Below are 8323 nucleotides of genomic sequence, written 5' to 3' on the forward strand. Positions count from 1 at the left end.
GATCGCACCAAATACAGATTGTTAGATCTTTTCGTGTTTGCCTGTTCTGATACCAATTGAAAAGACGAGGATACCCAAATACACCACAATTTTTAAATTATCCACCTATAAGTCCTCTTACCGAAAATGATTGTCTATGGAAAAAGTCGAGACAATACGATAAATAGGTATTCACACTTTGTATCATCGTCTATGGATACGAGATCGAGACAATACAACAATCAAAGTGTGATTACTTGATAATAGGTTCGGACTTAACCAAACTCTATAGGATCACTATCAAGTAATACAGAGTTAATGTTTGTGTATTTTACTTTTAATTATAATAAACAATTATAATTGCGGAAATAGAAAAGTAAAAGACACGGCAAGATTTTGTTAACGAGGAAACCGCAAATGCACAAAAACCCAGGGACCAAGTCCAGAATTGAATACTCTCAGAATTAAGCCGTTATACAAAATATAAAACAACACTTCGTATAGTTGAGACCAAACAACTAAACCTAGTTCAATTAATTTCTTCAGTATCCCTGCGCTTCCAACATTCAATAAGTGCGCGCACTGGAACAATTCCTTTGGATCGTATTCTAAACAGTAAAGGAACAACAAATCTGTTTGGTAACAACTCTATTGATTCTTTTCAGTAAAGATATCTCAAGTCATATGCAAAGGATCTTCCGTTTAAACTAATAAACTCCTTTGCCTGGTTAGATCAATCTATCCAACAACTACCGAAATAGCAGAGTTTAGATTTGCAATCAATCAATATAGAATCCAACAAGGAACTATAAAGCGATGCCAATCTTACGCAACTAATCAATCGAATAAATCCAGCCGATTCTAGTTGGATCCCAGCCGATCAAGGTTTATGCAATAAATGCCCAAATCGGTTTTCATAATTCCTGGAAATGCTTTGTCCAATATTTTCCGAAATCTCTCAATAGAAAATATCCAATTAATAAATGCACATTACTAATTTTTATCCTCTAGAGATATGGATTTAATTGCTGATAATTAAAACATATAAAACTAACAACCTTAATTAAAAGATTCTTAATTTATTTCGGACCGGGATCTCCTTGAGTAATTAAGGAATATCTTTGAACAATAAAAGATAAAAGTTATTGTTCGTGTTCAAAGTATGTTGACATCTTTTGTAAATCCTCTTTCATAATTACAATCTTGGAATCGATTGTACCACACTTCCAAACAAGTTTAGAATTGGTTCATCAGTATTCCAAGACAACTATGTGATTGATCAATTATCAAATCACAATTATGGGTTCAATCAATTCTACCAATCACAAGGATTCGGTTCTACCTCAATATGTATTACTTGTGATCGAACACACAAGTTACCAGGACCGGTTACATCAGTTACCAGGATCCGTTACGTCAATTACCAGGATCGGTTACCATATACACATGGTACAAGTCACTGGGATCGGTTACACCAATTACCAGGATCAGTTACACCAATTACTAGGACCGGTTACACCAATTACAAGGATCGATTACATAATCCTTTTGTGATCGGTCACACCATGTGACGGACCAGAAATTTTCGCATGGCGCGCCTGGGCGCGCAGGCCATAACTCTCCCGATGCGCCATGATGAAGCTACGGTTCGGGCCTTGAAGATAAACAAATGCACGTCCATTTTTCCTTGCAAGCATGCTCGTGGAGCAAGATGCAGTTAACTTAGCTTCCACACCGTTCCAACTTACCCTTTTTCTGTGAAGGTTTTAAAGCCTTGAAGGCTACGGTCGATGCAACTTACATGCATCACTGGCTTTGGAGTCTTCTCCAGGCATAAGGCATGCTTGGACTTGCACATAGGCCATTGACGGCCTAATTCCATCTCTCTTAGGCTTATGCAAGCTCCGCTAACTTGCATATCGATTTAGCTCACTTTTCGGGCCATGCCCAATGCACCATTGGTACATGCCTAAGTCGAACGGCTTGATATGAAGTATGAGCATCCACTAGCTGGCATGCAATTTTCCTCATCAAGTTTGGACGCAATTATCTCTTGCATCGGGCTACCAAGATTAGATGATATGAGAGGTCAATGTGCCGCAATCATCTCTCAGATAGATGATATGAGCGACAAAGTGCTGGATCGGCAATGCTGCAACTTATTGCGGATGACTACGTACCCCTCCCTACTCTAAAGGGATCAAGCACAGACCGTAGTCATCCACGAAAGGACAGCAACTTAACCAAACTCATTTGCAAGGCCGTGGCCTAGCAATAACGGTAATGGCCTGGTCCGTATAGGTCGTTCCGTCAAGATGCACAATGTCCGCGACATGGCATAGTGATGCCTAAGCATAAAATGCCCTCTTCGCAAGGCTACGCAACTATAAATGAGGCTTACGCATCATTTATACTCTTTTGGCTAAGGTATGAAGCTTACTTGGTGCATGGTCCGCATATGCACCTTCAACCAAGTACCCCTCCCTATATAAGTGAACTTGACATTTTTACAACTTTGATTATGGGAGCAAAATCCATTCATCAACTCCCACTTTTACTATTCATGTGCAATGATTGCGATTACGTATAATGATTGTGCAACATTCGTTCGGCCAGCCCTTTCTAGCCTGATGCACAATGATTGTGCTATATTGGCTCTAGGCCAATAGCCTCCACAATGCGCAATGATTACGCTGCAAGCTCAAGGCCACCTACCCAACTGGCCTAATCATCATTTGATGCAAGATTGGCCTTTGGCCAATATATCTTACGGCTTATACCCACTTGGTGCCATATTGGTCTTGACCACTATGTCTGACATAATGCGCCATTTTGGCACCGCATTGGCCTAGTCCAATGTTCCTTTTGCAACGCAACTGAACTTGAGATGAAGCTTCATCTCATGCCATGGCGCATCTTTAAGCATGCGCCATGCTAAAAAAACGAGGTGTTACACACCAATTACTAGGATTGGTCACACCAATTACAAATATCGATCATACCATCTCAGGTGATTACTTAGAATCGGTTATACTAATTAATAAAAACCAATCATACCAAATCATAAGTCAGGTACTGTGATTAGTTATACCAAGATAAATAACAAGTTATGATCGGTTCTACTAACTCACACATATTGGTAATCCAAAGATACGCAATGAATAACAACACCAATAAACCTAGCGATTTCCCTTTCGATTCATAAAACAAGTTCATGAATATACTTCATTTAAACAAATCTAAACATTGTTTCCTAAGATGAAATCTTCACCTTTACCCCATACACATAATCACAATAGCATTCATACGATTATGTCGATGTCATATATAATCATTAACAGCTTCGAGATTATATTTTCAATATAGCACGACTTGAAAGATATGTTAGGAATGAAACAGTTCAAGTCAATATTACTAACCTCAAGAAGAAGGATGATGTATTCGTTGTAGCTCGTTACTTCTTCACATTCTTCAGGTCTTCGAGTAATACTTGTATGTCTCATAATCCTAGACTTTCTAGTCTAACCTATACGAAGTTGTCTCTAGTACATAATCAAGCGACTCTTAGATGAGTTTTGATTCACTAAAATATGACAACCAAACTTAACATACCAACGCTTGGTGGGTTCAACCGAGTTATCTCTAACAGACTCAAAGGCCTATAGTCATTTGGAGTGCATGAATCCTCCTTCTTCGGAATAAGAGTAAGAAAAGAGCAATTCAGTAGCCAATCTAAGTAAGAAAACAACACTCTTAGCCGATCTAAGAGTGCATGAATCCTCTTACTTATGAAAATCATTAAGCAGGCTCATAAAATAATTATTGATTATACCCCAACAACTCTTGTAAAATTCTATTGAAAACCCATCTGGCTCCGGTGACTTGTTACACCCCATGCTTTTAATAACACTACAAATCTCATCTTCCATGAAGCTTATTTCTAGCCACACTCTTTTCTCCTCCTCCACTGACGGAAATTTTAAAGCATCCAAAGAAATGGAAACACTATCATGAGAAGAAAAAATATGTGAATAGTAGTTTCTTATCTCCTCTTTTATCACATTTTGATCAAAGCAGTCTTCACCGTTTACTTGAAGCTTTGCAATTGTATTCTGTTTTCTTCTTGCACTTCCTATGCTGTGAAAATATCTAGTGTTTGTATTCTCCCATCGAAACCCATTATGTTTTACGCGGAGTTTCCATTTCATAGCTTCCAGATTTTCAATCACCTTAAGCTTCACCTTGCTTTGCATCCTTGTCTCTTGTTGATCGAGAGAGAGAGCTTCACTCTCCTATAAGATATTCAGTTCACCAATCTTCTCAGTTAGTAATTTTTTTCTCTCTTTTTACCGACCCAAACTCCTCTAGCCCCACGCCTTAATGAAATTTTTTAGATTTTTCAATCTTAAGAAAAAGATTATGCTTGCACTTCCAACAAAATCCACTGAGTCCCACCAAAGTTTCACCTTGCTGATGAAATCCTTGTGATCGATCTAACTCCTTTCCAGCTTGAAGTATGTTTTTTTTGCTACTTGTACCCAGAGAGGTGTTAACAATAATTGGATTATGATCCGAAACCGTCCTTGTAAGAGCAATTTGAATTGCCTGAAAACCGTGGAAATTCTGTCAGATTTTTATCCTACTGAGTCGACTCAGTGATTCTCGATCCAACTCACCTGACCCGGTTTGACGCAGAGAAAGGATTGGCCTTATTTTGACTGAGTTTGGTAATCAGACTTGCAATCGAGTTTTGGGAATGAAAGGAGATGGCAGTGCTCTAAAATTCAGCAACTTTACATCCCTGATGTATACCGCATGCTAACAAAAGAAACAAACCACAAAATACAAAGATGGGATTTAGCTGATCGCACCTGAGAAGAGTTATTACACACCCTGCAAACAAAATGATCTTTAGTTACAGATTTATTTAAGTAATTTCAAAGCTCTGATTATTCAAAGTAACCTCAAATAGTGAACACACATATATTTTTCTCCTCGGGTTCTTTAGGGGTAGAGATTGACCAATTTGTCCTCAATTTATTTTTGCTTTGATGTTGTATGTATGAGAGGGTATATTAACTAAAGACCGTAACAACAGAGCATTACTGTAAATCAAAAGGCAGAGGCTCTCCCCTTATTGGCTAAGAAATGGGAGGCAAATATAAGAAGTAGAGATCCAAATCATGGAGAGAGCATTTTCCTTGGTGGGAATCGAACATTCTTTTACTAAAGTGTGCCTTGAAGATAACCTGGCTGGAACTGATCGCAACACTTGCATGTAACAAATCATATTCGATTTGAATAAGTTTGTCTATATTATGCCCTCCGATAATATCACACACTTATAAGCTAGTTATCATTAATTTCCATACTATAATGGCTCCAATTCATAGGCTACATGGTCAAGACGAGTTGAAAAACTGTTCAGCAAGCCAGTATTATAGTTTTCTTAAGAATGACATGACCAAACTCCCGCTGATTTGTCCTCGCTTCTTCAAGAGTTTCCAGATTCTTGCTGGAGATGGAAATAGTGTCAGCACTATATGGCTCGTGAAGTTGGCTATGGGTGAGTACCAATATTTATTTCTTTTTTTTTTGAAAATAAGACTTAGATTACTAGCCTCCGTTAATATGCGGATTCAGTCTCTTCAGAGACCAACTCTTGTTGAGTAGCTCTTCCAATGGTTGAATCTCTAGGATTAACATCAGTTTGAAAACTTACAGAAATATTATCATTTACGTTACAAAGTTCATAAGCTTTGATTGTGTCAAAAGCAATTGAAGGAATTAAAAAACTAGGAGCTTAGGCATTCCAAAAAGTTATAATGTTGATGCTTCTTCCCTTCTTTGCTAATAAGTCTGCCACCCTATTTGCTCTCCTGTCCACATATTGAAAACCTAAAAAAGAAACTAGTTGCTCTGCTAATAATTTAACTTCTTCTAACATGGATATGCATTGCCATTGGACTGTTGATGCCTTGCCTTGTAGGTAATTGATTGTTGCCTGGTTGTCCCCTTCAATCACCAAATAGTGTATGTTGTTTATAACAACCCATTGAGTAGCTCTGAGAAGAGCTACAACTTCTGCCTCTTCTGATGAGAAGGTCCTGCAACTCCCCATTGTTGCTGCTTGGAAAGTTCCTGTCCAGTTACGCAATATGAATCCAAAACCAGCATTAGTAATTTCAGACAACCATGAAGCATCACAGTTAATCTTATTTGTATTTGTAGCAGGCAAATTCCATTTAGTGTTTAGGATACTTTGCTTACTACTAAGTGTTGTGTTATGTGTCCTATTTTCTGGATGCCAATAAGCAAAATGTCTGGCAATATCTATTGCTAGTTTTTCTGGTGTTCGATTTTTGTTTTCAAAAACTCCAAGGCATTGCTCTTTCCAAATAAACCAACATTTAGTTGCAGCCAAAGCTATAGACATAGATTGTAGATTTCTTGTTTTCCATTCATTGTAGTGATCTAAGAAAGATTTACTGTTAGAGATAAGATGTACTCCCTGTGATGGCATTGGAGATAGATTCCAAACAGCTCTCGCATATGTACATTTAGAAAACAAGTGATAAGTAGATTCCTTCTCTGAGTGACAGAAAACACAGTTGTTGTCTTCATCTACAGCTGACTTAATCTTTGTTTTAGTTGGTAGTGCATCTTGCAAGCATTTCCAGATAAACAGTTTTATTCTTTGAGATGTATCCATACTCCATAAACCTTTCCAGAACCTCTTTATTTCATGAGAAACCAGAATTGAGGGATTGAGAAGTTTTGCATATAATGACTTGACATAAAACTCCCCATTTCTGGTTAGTGTCCATCTCAATTTGTCTTTTCTCAGGTTACCAACTCTTGTAGTGAATAGGTTGATGTTAAGAATTTCCTGCACTACAGAGTTATCAAAGATAGAGTTGAGTAATTGAATGTTCCACTTCTTTGTGTCTGAGTGAATTAGCTCAGAAACAAGTGTTATGTGGGTGTTAGTCCTATGGACATAGTTTGCCAGAGTTTCAGTTCTGGCAGGAAGCCATCTGTCTTCCCAAATGTTGATGGATGAACCATCTCCTACCTCCCATATATTGTATTGCTTTGTGTGTGTTATGCCTTGTAGAATACAGTTCCAAATCCAAGAAGCATTTGATTTCTTCTTAGACAGTAAAGCTCCAGTTTTTTTGAAATACTTTCCCTTTAAAATTTGAGCCCATAAATCATTTGGATGACTAACTAATCTCCACGTTATTCTACTGATCATGGCCTGGTTAACTTTATTTGCTTCTTTAAAACCCAGGCTTCCCTGTTTTATAGGTCTGCATAAGAAGTCAAAAGCTTTTATGTAGATTCCCTTAAATTTGTGTGTTTACCCCACCAAAAGTCTCTTTGAATATCATTGATCCTTTTGGTTATCTTTTTGGGTAAAACAAAACATCCCATGCTAAAAATGGGCATGCTAGATAGCACAGATTTATTTAGAACTATCTTGCTAGGTTGTGACAGTATTTTCCCTAACCAAAGTTTTATCCTTTGTTCCATTTTTTCTATTATGTTATCAAAGGCCTTGAGTTTTGATCTGTCAATGAACAGAGGGATTCCTAAGTGTGTATCTTTCATATTGATCTTCTTTATTTTCTTTAACCTACAAATTAAGCCCTAGTGTCTGTTGTGTTCTTACTGAAGAAAAGTCCAGATTTTGTGAAGTTAATAACTTGGCCTGAGGCTTTACTAAACAATTGAATAGCTTCTAATAAGTTATTACAACTGATCAGGTCTGCTTTTGTAAACAAAAGCAGATCATCTGCAAAGAACAGATGTGATATTGGAGTGGCTTTAGGAGTTAGTTTACCCTGAACCTTTTTTTGTGTTTCTAAGTGACTAAGCAATCTGGAGAAAACCTTCATACACAGAATGAACAGATAAGGGGACATAGGGTCCCCTTGTCTTATACCCCTAGTGGGTTTAAACTCTTCACAAGGATTTCCATTTAATAGAACGGCTATTGAGGATGTTGAGATGCATTGATAGATTAAAGTGCACCAATCTTCAGAGAAGCCAAAAGCTCTTAAGGTTTTTATGAGGAAATTCCAATTTACCCCATCGAAAGCTTTCGACGTGTCGATTTTTAGACCTATGTTACCTATTTTTTTTTTGCTTTTTTTCATAGAGTGAACAATTTCATGTGCAACAATAATGTTGTCTGAAATATGTCTCGATAAAAGGAAAGCAGATTGTAAAGGTGATATTATGTTTTCTAAAGATTTTTTGAATTTATTTGCCATCAATTTTGCTATTATTTTGTAAGGAGTGTTACACAGTCTTATAGGTCTGTAATCTGAAGGGGCTC

This window comes from Papaver somniferum, chromosome 5 (assembly GCF_003573695.1).
Source record: "Papaver somniferum cultivar HN1 chromosome 5, ASM357369v1, whole genome shotgun sequence".
Lineage (NCBI taxonomy): Eukaryota > Viridiplantae > Streptophyta > Magnoliopsida > Ranunculales > Papaveraceae > Papaver > Papaver somniferum.